Source organism: Haliotis asinina, chromosome 1 (genome assembly GCF_037392515.1).
Source record: "Haliotis asinina isolate JCU_RB_2024 chromosome 1, JCU_Hal_asi_v2, whole genome shotgun sequence".
In the NCBI taxonomy this organism is placed as follows: domain Eukaryota; kingdom Metazoa; phylum Mollusca; class Gastropoda; order Lepetellida; family Haliotidae; genus Haliotis; species Haliotis asinina.
In genome coordinates, this window is record NC_090280.1 from 84,273,689 (window position 1) to 84,291,964 (window position 18,276).

Genomic DNA, 18,276 nt, shown 5'->3' on the forward strand with positions numbered 1-18,276 from the left:
ATGTACATCTAACTGCTTTGTTTCATAAATAAATGTACATCTAACTGCTTTGTTTCAGAAATATATGTACATCTAACTGCTTTGTTTCAGAAATATATGTACATCTAACTGCTTTGTTTAAAACATGTATGCACATCTAATTGCTTTATTTCAGAAATATATGTACATCTAACTGCTTTGTTTCATAAATATATGTACATCTAACTGCTTTGTTTCAGAAATATATGTACATCTAACTGCTTTGTTTCAGAAATATATGTACATCTAACTGCTCTATTTCAGAAATATATGTACATCTAACTGCTTTGTTTCAGAAATATATGTACATCTAACTGTTTGTTTCATAAATATATGTACATCTAACTGCTTTGTTTCAGAAATATATGTACATCTAACTGCTTTGTTTCAGAACTATATGTACATCTAACTGCTTTGTTTCAGAACTATATGTACATCTAACTGCTTTGTTTCAGAACTATATGTACATCTAACTGCTTTGTTTAAAACATGTATGCACATCTAACTGCTTTGTTTCAGAAATATATGTACATCTAACTGCTATATTTCAGAAATATATGTACATCTAACTGCTTTATTTCAGAAATATATGTACATCTAACTGCTTTGTTTCAGAAATAAATGTACATCTAACTGCTTTGTTTCAGAAATATATGTACATCTAACTGCTTTGTTTCAGAAATATATGTACATCTAACTGCTTTGTTTAAAAACATGTATGCACATCTAACTGCTTTGTTTCAGAAATATATGTACATCTAACTACTTTATTTCAGAAATATATGTACATCTAACTGCTTTATTTCAGAAATATATGTACATCTAACTGATTTGTTTCAGAAATATATGTACATCTAACTGCTTTGTTTCAGAAATATATGTACATCTAACTGCTTTGTTTCATAAATATATGTACATCTATCTGCTTTGTTTCAGAAATATATGTACATCTGACTGCTTTGTTTCATAAATATATGTACATCTAACTGCTTTGTTTCAGAACTATATGTACATCTAACTGCTTTGTTTAAAACATGTATGCACATCTAACTGCTTTGTTTCAGAAATATATGTACATCTGACTGCTTTATTTCAGAAATATATGTACATCTAACTGCTTTGTTTCAGAAATATATGTACATCTAACTGCTTTGTTTCATAATTATATGTACATCTAACTGCTTTATTTCAGAAATATATGTACATCTAACTGCTCTATTTCAGAAATATATGTACATCTAACTGATTTGTTTCATAAATATATGTACATCTAACTGCTTTGTTTCATAAATAAATGTACATCTAACTGCTTTGTTTCAGAAATATATGTACATCCAACTGCTTTGTTTCAGAACTATATGTACATCTAACTGCTTTGTTTCAGAAATATATGTACATCTAACTGCTTTGTTTAAAACATGTATGCACATCTAACTGCTTTGTTTCAGAAATATATGTACATCTAACTGCTTTGTTTCAGAACTATATGTACATCTAACTGCTTTGTTTCAGAACTATATGTACATCTAACTGCTTTGTTTAAAACATGTATGCACATCTAGCTGCTTTGTTTCAGAAATATATGTACATCTAACTGCTTTGTTTCAGAAATATATGTACATCTAACTGCTTTGTTTCAGAAATATATGTACATCTAACTGCTTTGTTTAAAACATGTATGCACATCTAACTGCTTTGTTTCAGAAATATATGTACATCTAACTGCTTTGTTTCAGAAATATATGTACATCTAACTGCTTTGTTTCAGAAGTATATGTACATCTAACTGCTTTCTTTCAGAAATATATGTACATCTAACTGCTTTGTTTCATAAATATATGTACATCTAACTGCTTTATTTAAGAAATATATGTACATCTAACTGCTCTATTTCAGAAATATATGTACATCTAACTGATTTGTTTCAGAAATATATGTACATCTAACTGATTTGTTTCATAAATAAATGTACATCTAACTGCTTTGTTTCAGAAATATATGTACATCCAACTGCTTTGTTTCAGAACTATATGTACATCTAACTGCTTTGTTTCAGAAATATATGTACATCTAACTGCTTTGTTTAAAACATGTATGCACATCTAACTGCTTTGTTTCAGAAATATATGTACATCTAACTGCTTTGTTTCAGAAATATATGTACATCTAACTGCTTTATTTCAGAAATATATGTACATCTAACTGCTTTGTTTCAGAAATATATGTACATCTAACTGCTTTGTTTCAGAAATATATGTACATCTAACTGCTTTGTTTCATAAATAAATGTACATCTAACTGCTTTGATTCAGAAATATATGTACATCTGACTGCTTTGTTTCATAAATATATGTACATCTAACTGCTTTGTTTCAGAAATATATGTACATCTAACTGCTTTGTTTCATAAATATATGTACATCTAACTGCTTTGTTTCAGAAATATATGTACATCTAACTGCTTTGTTTCAGAAATATATGTACATCTAACTGCTTTGTTTCGTAAATATATGTACATCTGACTGCTTTGTTTCAGAAATATATGTACATCTAACTGCTTTGTTTCAGTAATACCTATAACTGTAACTTCCAACTGCCCATCAGCCCTTTACCGCTATTTTCCATTCTTCTCAATGTCCTCTAACAGGCGTTCATCTAAAGAACATTGTCTTTAACTTCACCTTACTGGTTCCAACCTTAGTTACGGAGTTAAAACTATGGATGTTTTCGAGAGACAGACAGAGAGCGACAGATAGAGAGACAGAGAGGCAAACAGACAAAGAGAGAAACAGTGAAACAGAGAGGCATAGATAGAAAGACAGGGAAAGGGACAAAGAGAGACAGAGACAAAGAAATAGACAGGCAGATATATCGAGGCGGAGATACAACGGGTGACAGATGTACTGAGGGACAGAGAGAAAGAGACACAGAGTCGGGAAGAGATATTGAAATAGACAAACACAATTCTGTTCAGGCCCATAATACACACAATGCAACTGTTGCCAAAGAGCTCTTATGCTATTAATACTTGAAATAGACCCACACAATTTATGAGGACAAAGCGCTGTACCTTATATTTTGTATTTGACATAAGAAGCGGCTAAGAGTCTGATATGATCTGAGGGGAATTACCGATTGTATGATTTTAATAATACCTTGTAGTAGGAAACATTCATGTCACACTGTCTCATATCGCTTATATATCGGTCCTGCTCAGAATATATAAAGATGAATGTGGTAATGACAGATCGCATTAGGCAATATTATGTCAAGAGAAACAGAGAGTGAGGGAGCAAGAAACAGAAAGAGTTAGGGAGAATGAGAATGAGAGAGAGAGAGAGGGAGTGAGAGAGTGTGTATGAGAGATCAGAGAGGAGAGTGAGAGTGTGTGTGACAGACAGAGTGAGATAGTGAGTGTGTGCGTGAGAGATTGAGAGAGCGAGAGAGCAAGGAAACAGTGAGAGGGTGTGTGAGAGAGAGTGAGTGTGTGTGTGAGAGAGAGTAAGAGTGTGTGAGAGAGAGAGAAAACAGAGTGTGTGTCTGTGTGTGTGTGAGAGAGAGTAAGTGTGTGTGTGAGAGAAAGAGAGAAAACAGAGTGTGTGTCTGTGTGTGTGTGTGAGAGAGAGAGAGAGAGAGAGAGAGAGATGGAGGCACGTCAGCAGCCAGAGGAAGCCCCGTTCAACACACACGTCTGAGTTTACGCATATTTTTGACAATATCTTCTACACGTAACCTGCTTTGGCACAGTTTGACGTGCCATCACGTGCTGTTTACAGAGTTTTCCAGTGCTGTTCTCTAGCTGTCAAGTGTGACAAGGTGTGTTGTATATACAACCAAGTCACCAAGACCGTAGTCACAATATGATTGACCTATATCAATGTCACTTGAATTTCGGAGTGAGTGAGTTTAGTTTTGTGCCCCTTTGAGCACAAAACCAGCATTAACACGATCTGCGGCATGACGAGCGAGGGCTTTACCCACTAGGCTACTCCACCGCCTCTTGAATTTAAGCTAACATTTGGGAAAGACACATTGGTCACGTATTGGCATGTAACCTCGAGCGACTTCATCGACAGCTGCCTTCGCACTAAGCCTGGGTTGAACATTCACAAATGACAAACAAAGCTGTGGATCAGGCCGTGGCGAGATCTGGTTTAATCAAAGTTGGAATCGGGTTCGCTGCCCAGCCAGAAACAACGGTCAGTATTGGTAATTTTAAGCGAGCCCATCCTTCTGGCGATTCACCGATCATGTCGACCATCACTTTACTGTTCAGATCCTTCACTGCAAGGACAAAGGTTCATCAGAATGTGGATAAGCAATGTGGATATATACACTGCACTGCAAAAGAAACGTCACCCTACCAAAACGTTTTCCAGATATGTTTCATCTTAATTTTAATTATTCTTTCACTTTTTATATGTTAGCTAGACCGGTTCGTGGCCAGTGGCCAAGAAAATTTGGATTAAGATTCTGTGTTTGATACAAAAGCATGTCGTCAAAACGCAATTACTAAAGTAATGATGGGATGAGATTTTTGTGTGTATTTCGTGAAAATGGCAATGCACGTGCATCCCGAGGTGTCATCTCTATAAGAAGAGCCACCGAACTTGCAGCGATTCATTCACTGTTCGACAGTAGCCACGATTATCAAGGGAACCGAAGGTCAAAGCCTTAGGAAGACCAAATGCTGGCCAGAGTGCAAGACGTGTTGCAAATCATTTTTCTGTTCACACTAGAAAATATACCGCCTACAGCAATGACTTCAAGCACAGCCGACTTTCCTCGAAGTGGAAGACCGCCTGTGACAATGTTGAGGCAGAATCAGCAGATTGCCCGTCATCTCCTGTAAAATCGTTTTGCTAGGGCTACGGAAACTGCACCGACAACCACTGTCTGTTATCAGAGACCAATCAGCGCCAACACAGTGCGTAGGCGTCAGAGAAACGTCAGATGTCGCAGGCCTTACCTGGGTATGAACCTTACTGTTTGACATCGTCGTGCTCGTCTCCAGGGGGCCACACTTCATTGGGATTGGCGTCATCGAGAATGGTGAACTGTGGTCTTCTCCGACGAAAGCTAGCATTGCGTCTCGACGGCTGATGACAGAGTGAGAGTGTGGCGACGACGCGGGGTGCGTTTTGAACATGATTGTGTCCTGCAAAAAGACTCGTGGGGAGGTCCGAGGATAACTGGTGCTATTGCTCTCAATCACAAACTAGACCCTATGGTGTTCCAGAATACTGATTCTGGTAGAGGAACATCTGCCCGCTACATTGAGCTTAGCCCTTCGTCGTGCCACAGTTTGGTTGTCATGGAAACCACGTCTTCCAGGAGGTCAACGCGCGTGCCCATACTGCCAGAGCAACTAGAGACTTTCACCGTCAGCACGGCATACTCTTCAATAGCCTGCCCTCTGTCCAGACTTAAACTCCTTGCAACGCTCAAGGAGGCCATACACGTTATTGACTTAGAGATCACTCTGTCGCGCCACCTGTCGTCATTTTGGCTTGTAATTGCCTGAAATTCGTCTTTAAGTGGTGATAATCAAACATGTCAATTTTTAAACTTTATGACAATTATTATGTTATTTACAAGTGTTAGAATCATACTGATTACCAATTTCAGTCTGATTTTTCTTTTGCGTTTCGGTGTACAAACATTTCGTTTCAAGAGACGGAGCTGGGCCGAAGATTATCAGTGATAGCTGATTAATGAATGGTAAATTCTAAATATATATTAATAAAACTAACACACTGTCCCTCTAGCAGACAGACATCCTTTCCGCATATCTTGTCTTGCCTCTTTAAAGGATGGAATTACTGCGTATCCATGGGCTTTGGATTAAGCACAGCTTTGGAGCAAGGTCCACAACATCAAAGGCTCCTGGGCAAAGAAGTTGTGTGGGGTGTCAACCTACACAACCACTCAAAGGATTACAAATGGTAATGGTCGATAAAGTTAGCGTGTATCACCATATCACATTATACATAAATGTTCTTGAGTCTTCCGGGCATCTGTCTTCCATGTCCATGCGTTAGGACGACCTCTGAGATATGGTGTCATCATCTTAGACAGCAAGTGCTTGGACAGTCAGGGATAAATCTGTTCGTTTGATAGACGGTGGTTTAACAAGGGTGCCGCCTTTGATGAGAAGTGCCATCAATTACCTTTTGACACATTGTATAAGACATGTAGAAAGTGCTCATCTTTCAACTTAAGCTTAAGACATTTATGTCCTACGGTTCCGATGCAGTACTACGTAAAGCATGAACCTTTAATGACTGGCAACATAGGTTAGGGGGTGGAGGGATGGAAGGGGGGGGGGGGGGGGGGGGGGTGAGGGGGTGTTGCAGCTATATGGCGGCGGCCTGTCAATAACCCAGCGTGGACCAGAAAATCTAGTCATCAACATCATGAGTATCGGATTTTCACGGCTAGAGGTTAGAGAAACAGGGTTTAACCGTTAACGATGATTAACGTAGCTGTTTGCATGCAAGTACACATGCTTGCTTGAACTACAGAGATCTGAAAAGGAATCGGAGCACCTGTGCATTTTTGCCCCCAAATTGCCAGTTTATGCTCATATCTTATTATTTGTTTGTATGATTAATTTGATTCCTAGGGCACACCACACAATGAATTAGATATACACGTACTTTTATCAAAGACAAACATCACGTGCAATACGTGTACACGTCATCAGCAGATTAGGTTTCCAAAAAATATTCGTGCAGCACGGTAACATGAAAAATCAATTCATTTTGTTGATGGCAATCTAATATTGAGGCCTTAACCACTTCACGAATTTTTGTATGTGAGACTGGGATGCTCGTGAATGTTTTTGTATGAGATCTTGATTGTCACCCATCGACAGTCAGCCGATGTGAAGAAAACCTCAGTAAACTATTAAGGTTAAGGTCCGTCAGTGTCCACGTCGACGACGTGTCACAGCTCCTAGGAATGATACACCCCTTCTCAGAACCACACTTCATCCGTTCATGTCAACCACACTAGCTTAGAGGCAAGCTCAACGTCACTGGAATTTGATCATTCGTAAGTACTCGTATCATTCCGGCAAGCCGGATGGCGTCTCGTACCCCTCTCGTGGCCATGTTCACGACTGGGTTCTATCTAAGAGCAAACGGGCATGGAAATGAAAACAGTCTAGTACCATTATCAAGACAAGATAACTCTGAATTTCCAAAAATGCCTCTAAGAATATCCTACATCCAATGGGCAAAACAGCAATACGGCCATTTCCTTTGCAAATATGTTTCACTGTTGAAAGGTCTTCATCCTTTAGCTCAAAGTTTATTGTGCATGGTATAGATATAGATTAGCGAAGTTTCTAAGTTCAGCTGTTCCACCATTTTCATATTTTGAAATGCGTTTTACTACGCGCGATTTGATTGGTTTGTCACGATTCTTGGCAATAATGGCGTTCGAGTCTTCTTGCAGGGCACGGAAAGAGACGAGTAGTTACGAATGGAATTTGATATCACCGTGAAGGCTCCACTCTCCGGAAGAAATTCCATTTAATTTGTTCATTACTGATGGTCGACTTGGTGTTTGGCACCGTGGGAACACTACATACACAGAATGGATTATACTGAAGCAAGAACCGTTTGGTGGAGACTCGTGTGGTTTGGAGGAGCCATTGTCGTAAGCTTTACCTTGTAACGATCAAACACTGGAACAACAGAACAGGACATCCTAGACAGAGTTGTTGTACCACATTTCGATGACCATCTTCTAAGAACAAGGACAAGTCTTGATGGACGACAATATTCTGCCACATCGGGCACGTGTCGTTGGTAATATCTTACGTCGAAAGCCTGTACTAAGGGTACCTTGGTGCGGCAGGTGTTCGGATCAATTCCATACAGCATGTTTGAGGCATCATCGTTGGCAAAAAACGCCAGATAGATCTGTCGGTACGAAATCGTGAGACATTGTAACAGGTTCCCCATCAAGGATATCTGAACTTTGTATCCAACAACTGATACATTAGAAGTCTCAGGACTGTCATTGCAGTTGGCGGAGGTTACAGAAGATACTGACATTGTGTTCAGTTTTTGTACATGATTTCTTGAGGAATGAATGTCAGAATCTGAAGACCCAGGTTCGATTCTTCACATGGCGGTGTTCCCTACCGTGATATTGCTAGAATATTGACAAAGGCGACCTAAAACCGTACTCACTCACTCACACTCAACGTACACCAATGCTAACCAAGTTGGTTTCACGTAAAGTGAACAACAACACAGAAACAAAATAATTATCTGTCATATAATGTAAAACTTAGTAGTGCTTGAAATACGGTTATTGGGGTGGCTACATTGATTGCTATGTGCCATTATATTCCATTATGGCAGATCGATGCTCATGATGTCAATCACAGGATAGTCACCTTCAGAACTTTCAGAATATTTACGGAGCCAAAGGACGAGTGGCGGTATTTTTGGCTTTGACGTACAGACGGATAACGTCATGTATGCACATGTTTGGGTGAACGTTCAGTCTAAGTAAACTTATCCTCAGTACTTTTCGTTACACTCCACCACTGAGTCTAATGAAACCTTATGGGAGGTCGCGTCAGGCAACCTTTGAGATTGACCAATCACAACACAGCTTACCAAATCGTGAAAGTGCACATTCGCACATCCCTTATGAACTTTTTATCTCGAAAAGGTTCGTACCCGAACGATTCCGAATGCTATTTAGCGTACGATTGCTTCCAGGTGACGCACACGGCGTACGTACAGCCATGACAACGGTGAGTAAACAGTTGCTGAAAATAGTGTTTTTGACAATATTCAAGGCTGTTATCTTGGGGAAATATTAGCTAATGGTAACCATGTTAACAGAAACCCCAATGCGTATATACTGCAGGTCAAATAACTGTGTTATATGCTGATTTTGGTTTGTGGATAGATCTGTGTCGGTGACCTGAATATTTTGAAAGTCCCTCCGATCCATTAATAGTAGCCGTTGTCTGATTGGTTAAATCTATTTAACCGTCTTGCATTTGATTGGACTGTCATTGATTGCTCAAAGGTTACCTGACACGACCTTCTACTACGTTTTGTTAGACTCAGTGGTCTAATGTAACGAAATACACTGAGACGAAGTTTACTTCTGGGTTAAGCTCGAATCTGCATACGGCACGAGGACAGGATTGGTGACGAGAGTGTAATGATGTGGGCTGAAATCTCCAATACCGGTAAATCAGGGTTAATTCACTGTCAGGGGAATTTAGTAGCACATCGTTTCATCTTTGTACCGTCATTTTCATCGAGGTTTCGTGATGAAAACACTATCAAACATTTATGGGATGCTCTCGATCAACGTCATCACGACATCAGCAGTGACGTCATCAGCAATCACGACATCAGCAATCACGTCATCAGCAATCACATCAGCAATCACGTCATCAGCAATCACGACATCAGCAATCACGTCATCAGCAATCACGTCATCAGCAATCACGACATCAGCAATCACAACATCAGCAATCACGTCATCACCATAACTCCCAACAGCTTCCACAAAAATTGCACGATTAGTGGGTGATCATTCCTCAGGTAACAATTCCTAAAATGATTGGTTCCTAGGAGTATGAAGCTAGCCATTCTGAGCTCTCATTGGAGCGATACAAGGTAATGAGTCCAGTTGACCGTGACCTTGACATTCGATTATTTCATGTGTGGTGTGATAAACCCCAGTCAGTGACAGTGATGTGTCCCAGATTGGAAGAGTTTATTATAATGTGTTAAAATGTACGTGTAAAAACACTTTGGTGTTTGGCATGTTTAGAATACTGCTGTTTCATAGTTTATAGAAAATATTTATAGCGTCTCCCAGTAAATGATTACGGTCCGTCCCTGTTTGGAAACATACAGTCTCGACTCATTTTATCGCAGTATACCACATCAAGCTTGGGTTGATATTCTCTGTGAGTCTAATGATGCAACATTTAAAATAATTTCTTTGTTTAAATCAATCATGAAATAAAAGCTGATTTTATTTTATCACATACATCTTATCGATCATAAGTTTTTGTTGTTTTTTCTCCTGACTGAATACTATCGCCCTCGGGGTTGGCTGAACTCCATTGATGCGACATAATCAATAGTCTTCTTGAAATGAAACTTCTTTCAAACGCCAATTTCCAGTGAGTATCAATGATGTAGGCAGATTAAACACTATAATACTTTCCCATCGATCGTACAAACCAGGCCTATTTGCGTCACAACCCGGAAGATACATGAAATATAACTCTGTTAATCGGACACTACTGGTACATATGGAAGCCTATTTGGGCCACAGTCTAAAATGCATTTACATCCGCGTAAATAATACTAGCATCTACGTAAAATATACGTACATCTACGCAGAACATACTTCCATTACGTAGAAGATACTTGCATCTACGTAGAATACACGTACATCTATGTAGAAGATACATACATCACTTAAAACATATTTGCAACTACGTAAAAATTCTTACATCTACGTAAAGGGTATTTACATCTAAGTAGAAGATACTTACATATGCGTAGAAGATGTTGCGTCTACGTAGAAGATACTTACATCTACATAGAAGATACTTACATCTCCGTAGATGATGCGAGAGCATTTACGTAGAAGACACTTACGTCTACGTAGAAGATACTTACATCTACGTAGAAGATACTTACATCTCTGTAGATGATACTTGTGTATTTACGTAGAAGATACTTACATCAAAGTAAAGATACTTACTTCTACGTAAAGGATGTTTACATATATGTAGAAGATATGTAGAAGATACTTACATCTACGTAGAAGATACCTGCATCTACGTAGCAGATAGTTACATCTACGTAGAAAATACTTGTGCATCTACGTGAAAGAAACTTCCATTTACGTAGAAGATATTTGCATCTACTTAAACGATACATTCATCTACGTAGAAGAGATTTATGTCTACGTAAAAGATATTAACATCTGCGTAAAAGATACTTGCATCTACGTAAGAGATGCTTACATCTACGTACAAGATACATACATCTGCACAGAAGATACTTGCATCTACGTAGAAGGTACATTTACTTACGTGTACGTAGGTGTTATTACGATAACATCTTCTGCTGTCGATTACTCCAGTTACATGCAACGTCAGGCTGTTTTTTGCACATTGTACTGTCTGACGGCTCCTGACGTCTAGAAAGTCCTAAACATCTTCTACTAAGCGTCGATTTGCATATTGCAGGCCAATTGTCTCCAAGAACATTAGTGAAGAGGTGACTCCATTATATATCCTCTGAATGGAAAGGGACATTTAACGCTAAGGCTTCAGGCCACATCAAGTCAGTGTTGGCGGATAACACATGTTGTTCTTCTTGTCAGCGTAATGGAATACGTTTGAGATACAGTGGAAGCTGTCAAAAGCGGTCCAATCCGGCAACTTGTCCACAGCGAAATAAAACCTCAGTCCCACCCGTGGCTTGTACATTTACCATCCGCTAGCTCTACAATCCGGCACATTGTCTAAACAGGATTATCTCTTCAGTCCCAATGGGTGCCAATTTAGACAGCTTCTACTATACCTGTATTTTCTTAATGTTTTATTGTTTTAACATACACGGTAACCCCTGTACCTTGGTACTTTCCATTTCTCAGTGAATGAAGGGGACGTTGAGGGATGTCACAACGTGTCTACACATGATGCATCTACATAGGCACATTTACAAGTAGGCACACGAACAATCAGGCACAATAAAAAGTAAGTACATTAACAAGTAGGCATATTAACAAGTACATTAGCAAGTAGGCACATTAACAAGTAGGCACATTTACAAGTAGGCACACGAACAATCAGGCACAATAAAAAGTAAGTACATTAACAAGTAGGCATATTAACAAGTACATTAGCAAGTAGGCACATTAACAAGTAGGCACATTTACAAGTAGGCACACGAACAATAGGCACAGTAAAAAGTAAGTACATTAACAAGTAGGCATATTAACAAGTACATTAGCAAGTAGGCACATTAACAAGTAGGCACATTTACAAGTAGGCACACGAACAATCAGGCACAATAAAAAGTAAGTACATTAACAAGTAGGCATATTAACAAGTACATTAGCAAGTAGGCACATTAACAAGTAGGCACATTTACAAGTAGGCACATGAACAATCAGGCACAGTAAAAAGTAAGTACATTAACAAGTAGGCATATTAACAAGTACAGCAAGTAGGCACATTAACAAGTAGGCACATTTACAAGTAGGCACACGAACAATCAGGCACAATAAAAAGTAAGTACATTAACAAGTAGGCATATTAACAAGTACATTAGCAAGTAGGCACAGTAGCAAGTATGCACACGAACAATCAAGCACAATAAAAAGGTGGTACATTAACATGTAGGCATATTAACAAGTAAGCACAATAGCAAGTAGGCACATCACCAGGTAGGCATGTTAACAAGTAGGCACATTAGTAAATAGGCACATTACCAAGTAGGCACATCAGCAAGTATGCACACAAACAATCAGGCACAATAAAAAGTAGGTACATTAACAAGTAGACTATTAACAAGTAGGCGCATTAACAAGGAGGCACTGTGGCAAGTAGGGACATAAGCAAGTAGACACATCAACACGCAGGCACAAGTAGGTACGTTAGCAATTAGGCAGACTGGTACCATCATACAGCCTAATCACATTTACAGCACTTTGTAACAACAAATATAACAATCTCAGTAACAATACGATTAGACCGATACGAGGTGAATGTAAGTATTATCAATGGATAAGATGGCATTTCTTTACGACTGTGGCCCTAATACGCTTCCATAGTTACAGATTTAATTATGCATTCTAATTTCATGAAATCGATTTTATCTATCTGACAAGTATCTCTCACGTCACGTGTTATATTAGTCCAGGACGCTCTAATCACACTGTGAGATGTTACACGCTGATGGCTTTGTAATCTTGTGAATACCTGATTTTGGTATCTGATGCATAAGCATATCAAAGGCAAATGTGGTGTATGTGCATTTGCAGATAAGTTATTGGCAGATACGAGCGTACATTAGCGGCCTAGGTTGAACTGATTAGGCAGATGCTAATATGTAGGCAGCCATTAAGATAATGCAGAACCGATGTATACATAAAGAAGGACGTCATATTAACTGATGTTGACATGGCAAGTTGATGTTAACATAATGGAAGACCGATGTTAATATGACGTATGACCCGATGTTAGTTCACATATTAACTGATGTTATCATGGTGTTTTTTCATGTTGATATGATGTACGACAGATGTTAATACATACCCACTGTTAACTAAGGTGATAACGCATGCTGACATGGTGTTAAATGATGTTAATATGAAGCAAGGTCGATGTTAGCATAATGTCAGACCGATGTTAACATGACGTAGGACCGATGTTAAATTATGCTAACGTCATATTAACTGTTAACATGGTATTAACCTGGTCTTAACTGATGTCAACTGACGTATTAACTAATCTTAACATGTTGTTACCATGGTATTAACTGATGTTAACTCACATATTACCTGGTAACGTGTTGTTACCTGTTATTAACTGATATTGCCATGACATTAACTGATAATAACATGGCTGATGTTAAAATGATGCAAGGTCGTTGTTAACGTGATGCAAGACTGTTGTTACAATGTCGTACGACCCGATATTAAGGTGTTAACGTAGTCTTAAATAGATGTAGAGCAGATGTTAGCACGATGCAGTAATGTTGACAACAGTATTCTTGTACACAGGTAGTCGTAATCAAAATTATATACGCTTTACATGTGTCATCATGTTTCAGACTCTAAATTCTAGAAATAGATCCTAAGAAGGCTGTTTTTGACAGTTATCCAGCGAAACGATGTTCGATGCAGTTTTCTATTCCTTTACGCCACGAACCCAATTTTGGTGACGCTGCCACATGTTGTGTATGATTCACCACACCTGGTATCGACACTTTTTGATAATGTTTGAATTTCACATGCTCATGGGGTAGTCTTAAGTTTACATTAAATTCACATACTCCTGGTGCAATTTTAAGTATACAGTCAACTGTTACAGATGTGGAAAGCGGTTTATCGCTTTTATTTACTGTGCATAAGTGTACCTCATAAGAGGTGAGATCTATCCTATTACTGTCGCCGTCAATATCTAGGGACAGGTGCCACTGAAAATCAATTTTCCACTATCCACTGGCTTAACACAGATTATTCCAGCATCAGCAGCCAGATTAACGTCAGGTTGTCCTCGAGGATGAAATACATATATAATTAGTCACGAGGAACATCAGTTGTTTTCAGCTAAGTAATCTCTTATTGGGACCCGTGAAGGTCTGGGGTAGTACAGGCCTTCAGCAACCCATGCTTGCCATAAAAGGCGACTATGCTTGACGTAAGAGGCGACTAACGGGATCGGGTGGTCAGGCTGGCTGACTTGGTTGACACATCGGTTCCCAACTGATCGATGCTCGTGTTGTTGATCTCTGGATTGTCTGGTCCAGACTCGACTATTTACAGACCGCCACCATACAGGTGGAATATTGCAGCGTAAAGCTAAACTCACTCACTCATTCTCTGGTAGTGAAATTTCGATGACAATGTAGCATCTCAGTTCCATATAGCCACATTCTCAAACTGTACTCACAGATGTGTTTCCCATATGGCCAGAACCACCATCATAATATTATCATGTTATCGTCGGCCTCTCACTCATAACATCATGGCATGGTTTTCTATATCATCACGGAGCATGGTTTTGACATTATATAGCACGAACAGTGCAAATACACTCGCAAGCTATTCTTAGCCGTCGTCGAACACGTTGAGAAGTGATGATGTGGTCGGTGATGTTGATGTTGAAGCTGCTCGGAATACGATATAAAGGAAGTTGATAGCCTTATCCCTGTTTATCAAGAACTGTTAGTTGATGTAACACTTTCCAATGTGCTCACATTCCTGATATAATATATGTTTAATATAACCGCCCGCTACGCTACATGTTAGCTTATCTTATAGTGTGATGCCATCTTCTGTTCTGTCTCTGCGATTGATCGTTCTGGTTACATGTTGGTTGTCTGATGTAAGACATCTACCAAATTGGTGTTGTGTTGTGTTATCTCTGATAGACTTGTCAACTCGCTAACCCGCTACTGATGAGAATGAATGACCATTGATAACTGTCTCTGCGATTGATCGTTCTGGTTACATGCTGGCTGGCTGTTGTAAGACATCTACCAAATTGGTGTTGTGTTATCTCTGGTAGACTTGTACACTCGCTAGCCTGCTATTGATGAGAATGAATGACCATTGTAAAATAACACTCTCTATAATTTGGGGAGCTCTGATTTCACGGCGAGTTACTAGTATATCAACAAGAATAGACTGATTGCTTCGCCAGGGGTATTGCCCTTGATGTGGTGTTTCCACTTTCCTTTTATTTTGAGGGATATTCCAGGACATGTTGCAGTTGCAAAAATTCAGAGACAACTTTTGATCAGGATTACATCATACATAGCATCAGGAAAAGTGTTTAAACGTTTCATGGTAGAAGAACATTTCCCAAGCACAGAGTGAAGTCAGTTTCACACCATGTTAGCAATATTCTAACAAAATAGCTGAGGACACCAGAAATGGGCTTCACACATTGTACCTATGGTGGGAATCGAACCCGGGTCTACAGCGTAACGAGAGAACGCTTTAACCACTGGGTCACCCCACCGCTCCATCTATCACACAGAGGATGTGTAATACAATGTTACAATGAACACAGTGTGTGAATCCCATGTCTGTTGACCCTCGGCGTGATATTGCTGAAATATTGCTGAAAGCGGCCATACTCACTCACTCGTAGTCGGAGATTTACTGCACGCAACTTACCGGTGATTGGAATAACCCTAACAGTGTTATGTAGTCCGTCTCTCACGATTTATGCGCTCTGTGTCTCTTGGGAAAGAAAAGCAATCTAAAAAGTAACTTTAAATAATGACTTTCCTATACTTTAATAATGTGTTAGGGGTGGAGGTTTGCATTTTAACAACGTCACGACTATTTGTTTCACACAGACCAGTGTTTAAACTGATGCATAAAACAGTAGCACACTGAGCGTGTCATGTAATGCTTGGCTGGAAGCAGATGTGAATAAATAGAGAATCTCAGACAAGTGTCCACTGATCTCAAACATAACAACACGAGTTGATAAAGTAACAATTCTTACCTTTATCAATGAGTGTTGATATAAATGATATCAGTAGACACTTGTCTACTGATATCAATCTAAAATCATTCTTTATTAATTTTCAATGAAACATGTACAACTTTGAACGCAGCACAGACATTAGATATGCATTGCAATGATGTCACAGCATTGTGACGTCATCAAGTTCATGATGTCATGGCGTTGTCATGTTTTGAATGATAAACTTTCCTTTCCCATCTCATTACAAACCTGTTTCCCTTGCCGCCCTCGGTACTGAATGTGAAGTTGGTTTAAACATATCTATATTTATATTTCACCAACGCATGCAGAAAGCTGGATAGGCGAAACACCTAGTGGTTTGTTTAAATGCCGCTCTAATACATTATTCCAATACATGGATACATACATGAAGTAGTTTGACAACAAAAGAATAATACTGAGACCAAATAAAACATGTGATTGAGTGATGGTTATCTTCATTATGGTGGCGGTTGGTTATGCCAAGCAACAGAAAATCAACTATATATACAGTTGTCTTACAGTGAATATATGCATAGAGGTGATTATCACTTGAAACGGTTACTTTTAGAAATGAACTGGTGTAATGAGTTGAGAATGTCACGATTTGTTGAGTTATTCAATGCACCGTTATCGTATAAAGTAATTTTAACATCATGTCCTTGAGTATAAAATATACACAGTTGTCCATAGATTTTAATAGTTGTTACATATATATGCATAAAAAAAACATTTTCGTTATAATGACTTCATGAACACTGGGATGTTTCCAATATATGTCGATTATATATCTCTGCGTGCAGATCACTACAGCAGAGCTTGAGGCGACAATGGATGATTTGATAAAATTGATAGCCCCAAAATTTAGATCAAAGTAATTGTGAGCTTCTGTTGGGTTTAACATGGTTTTAAATTTATTCGGGGAAATAGTGTTAACAGTCCCAGCGAGCGATTAATTCCACGACATGATCGCGCTCGTCAAAATGACTGAAAATATCTTTGCGTTCTTCACTTAATAATTTGAATGGAAGTACTATTTCTAAGATTATAGTTGCTTTTGTTCAAATGCTCCACTTGGTACAAGATCGTTCAGGTGATCAGGAGTCAGACGATGATGTATTTTATGGAAAGTTTAGAATTCAGAGAATATTTAGAATATTGTCTTTAATGTGAGTCAGACTTCTTTAAAAACTCATGTTAAGAAACTGTGCCATTTTAATCTAACGGCAGGTTGTTTACATAATCAGGAAATAGAATATATGCTAATATTAAATGCCATAGAGCAAGCCAATTTTCTTCATACGCTTTACAGTACTATTCCAGCAATATCTCGGCGGAGGACACCAGAAAGTGGTTTCACGTATAGTTTCCATGTGGGGAATCGAACCCGGGTCTTAAGCGTGAGGAGCGAACGCTTTAACCACTAAGCTACCTCACCACCCCTTTCATAGAGACAACGTCTAGATTTTGGTAATGCAATCTGGTAATTGAGATTTATTCTAACAATTATTCCCTTAGAAACTTGAGCAAGCCTATCGAATCCGTTTCAACTCACTTCTTAGATTGTGAACAATTGTCGCCACTTCATGCTTTTTATCTGAGGCATTCAAGGTAAGGACAAAACGTAATGGATGAGCTCCGCTGCATCAGCTGTATCAGCTTATCTGAGATGTGACTGCGACTCAACTGTATGTCAGTGATACCACATCGACGCTGATGAGGTGTCGGGTTCTACGAGTACTTTGGTAATCAGCCCTGTCGACAGCTGGGAATTGCTGGAAGAGATCAACGGTGCCGTTACCTTGTTTGCCAAATGTTTCATGGTCAGGCGAGGAAAACTGAGTAACCGTGTGGTTAGAGTGTTCGCTTGTCGTGCGAAAAGTCCAGGTTTGATTCCAGACATGGGAGGGGCGGTGGGGTAGCCTAGTGGTTAAAGCGTTCGTTCGTCACGCCGACGACCCAGGTTCGATTCCCCACATGGGTACAATGTGTGAAGC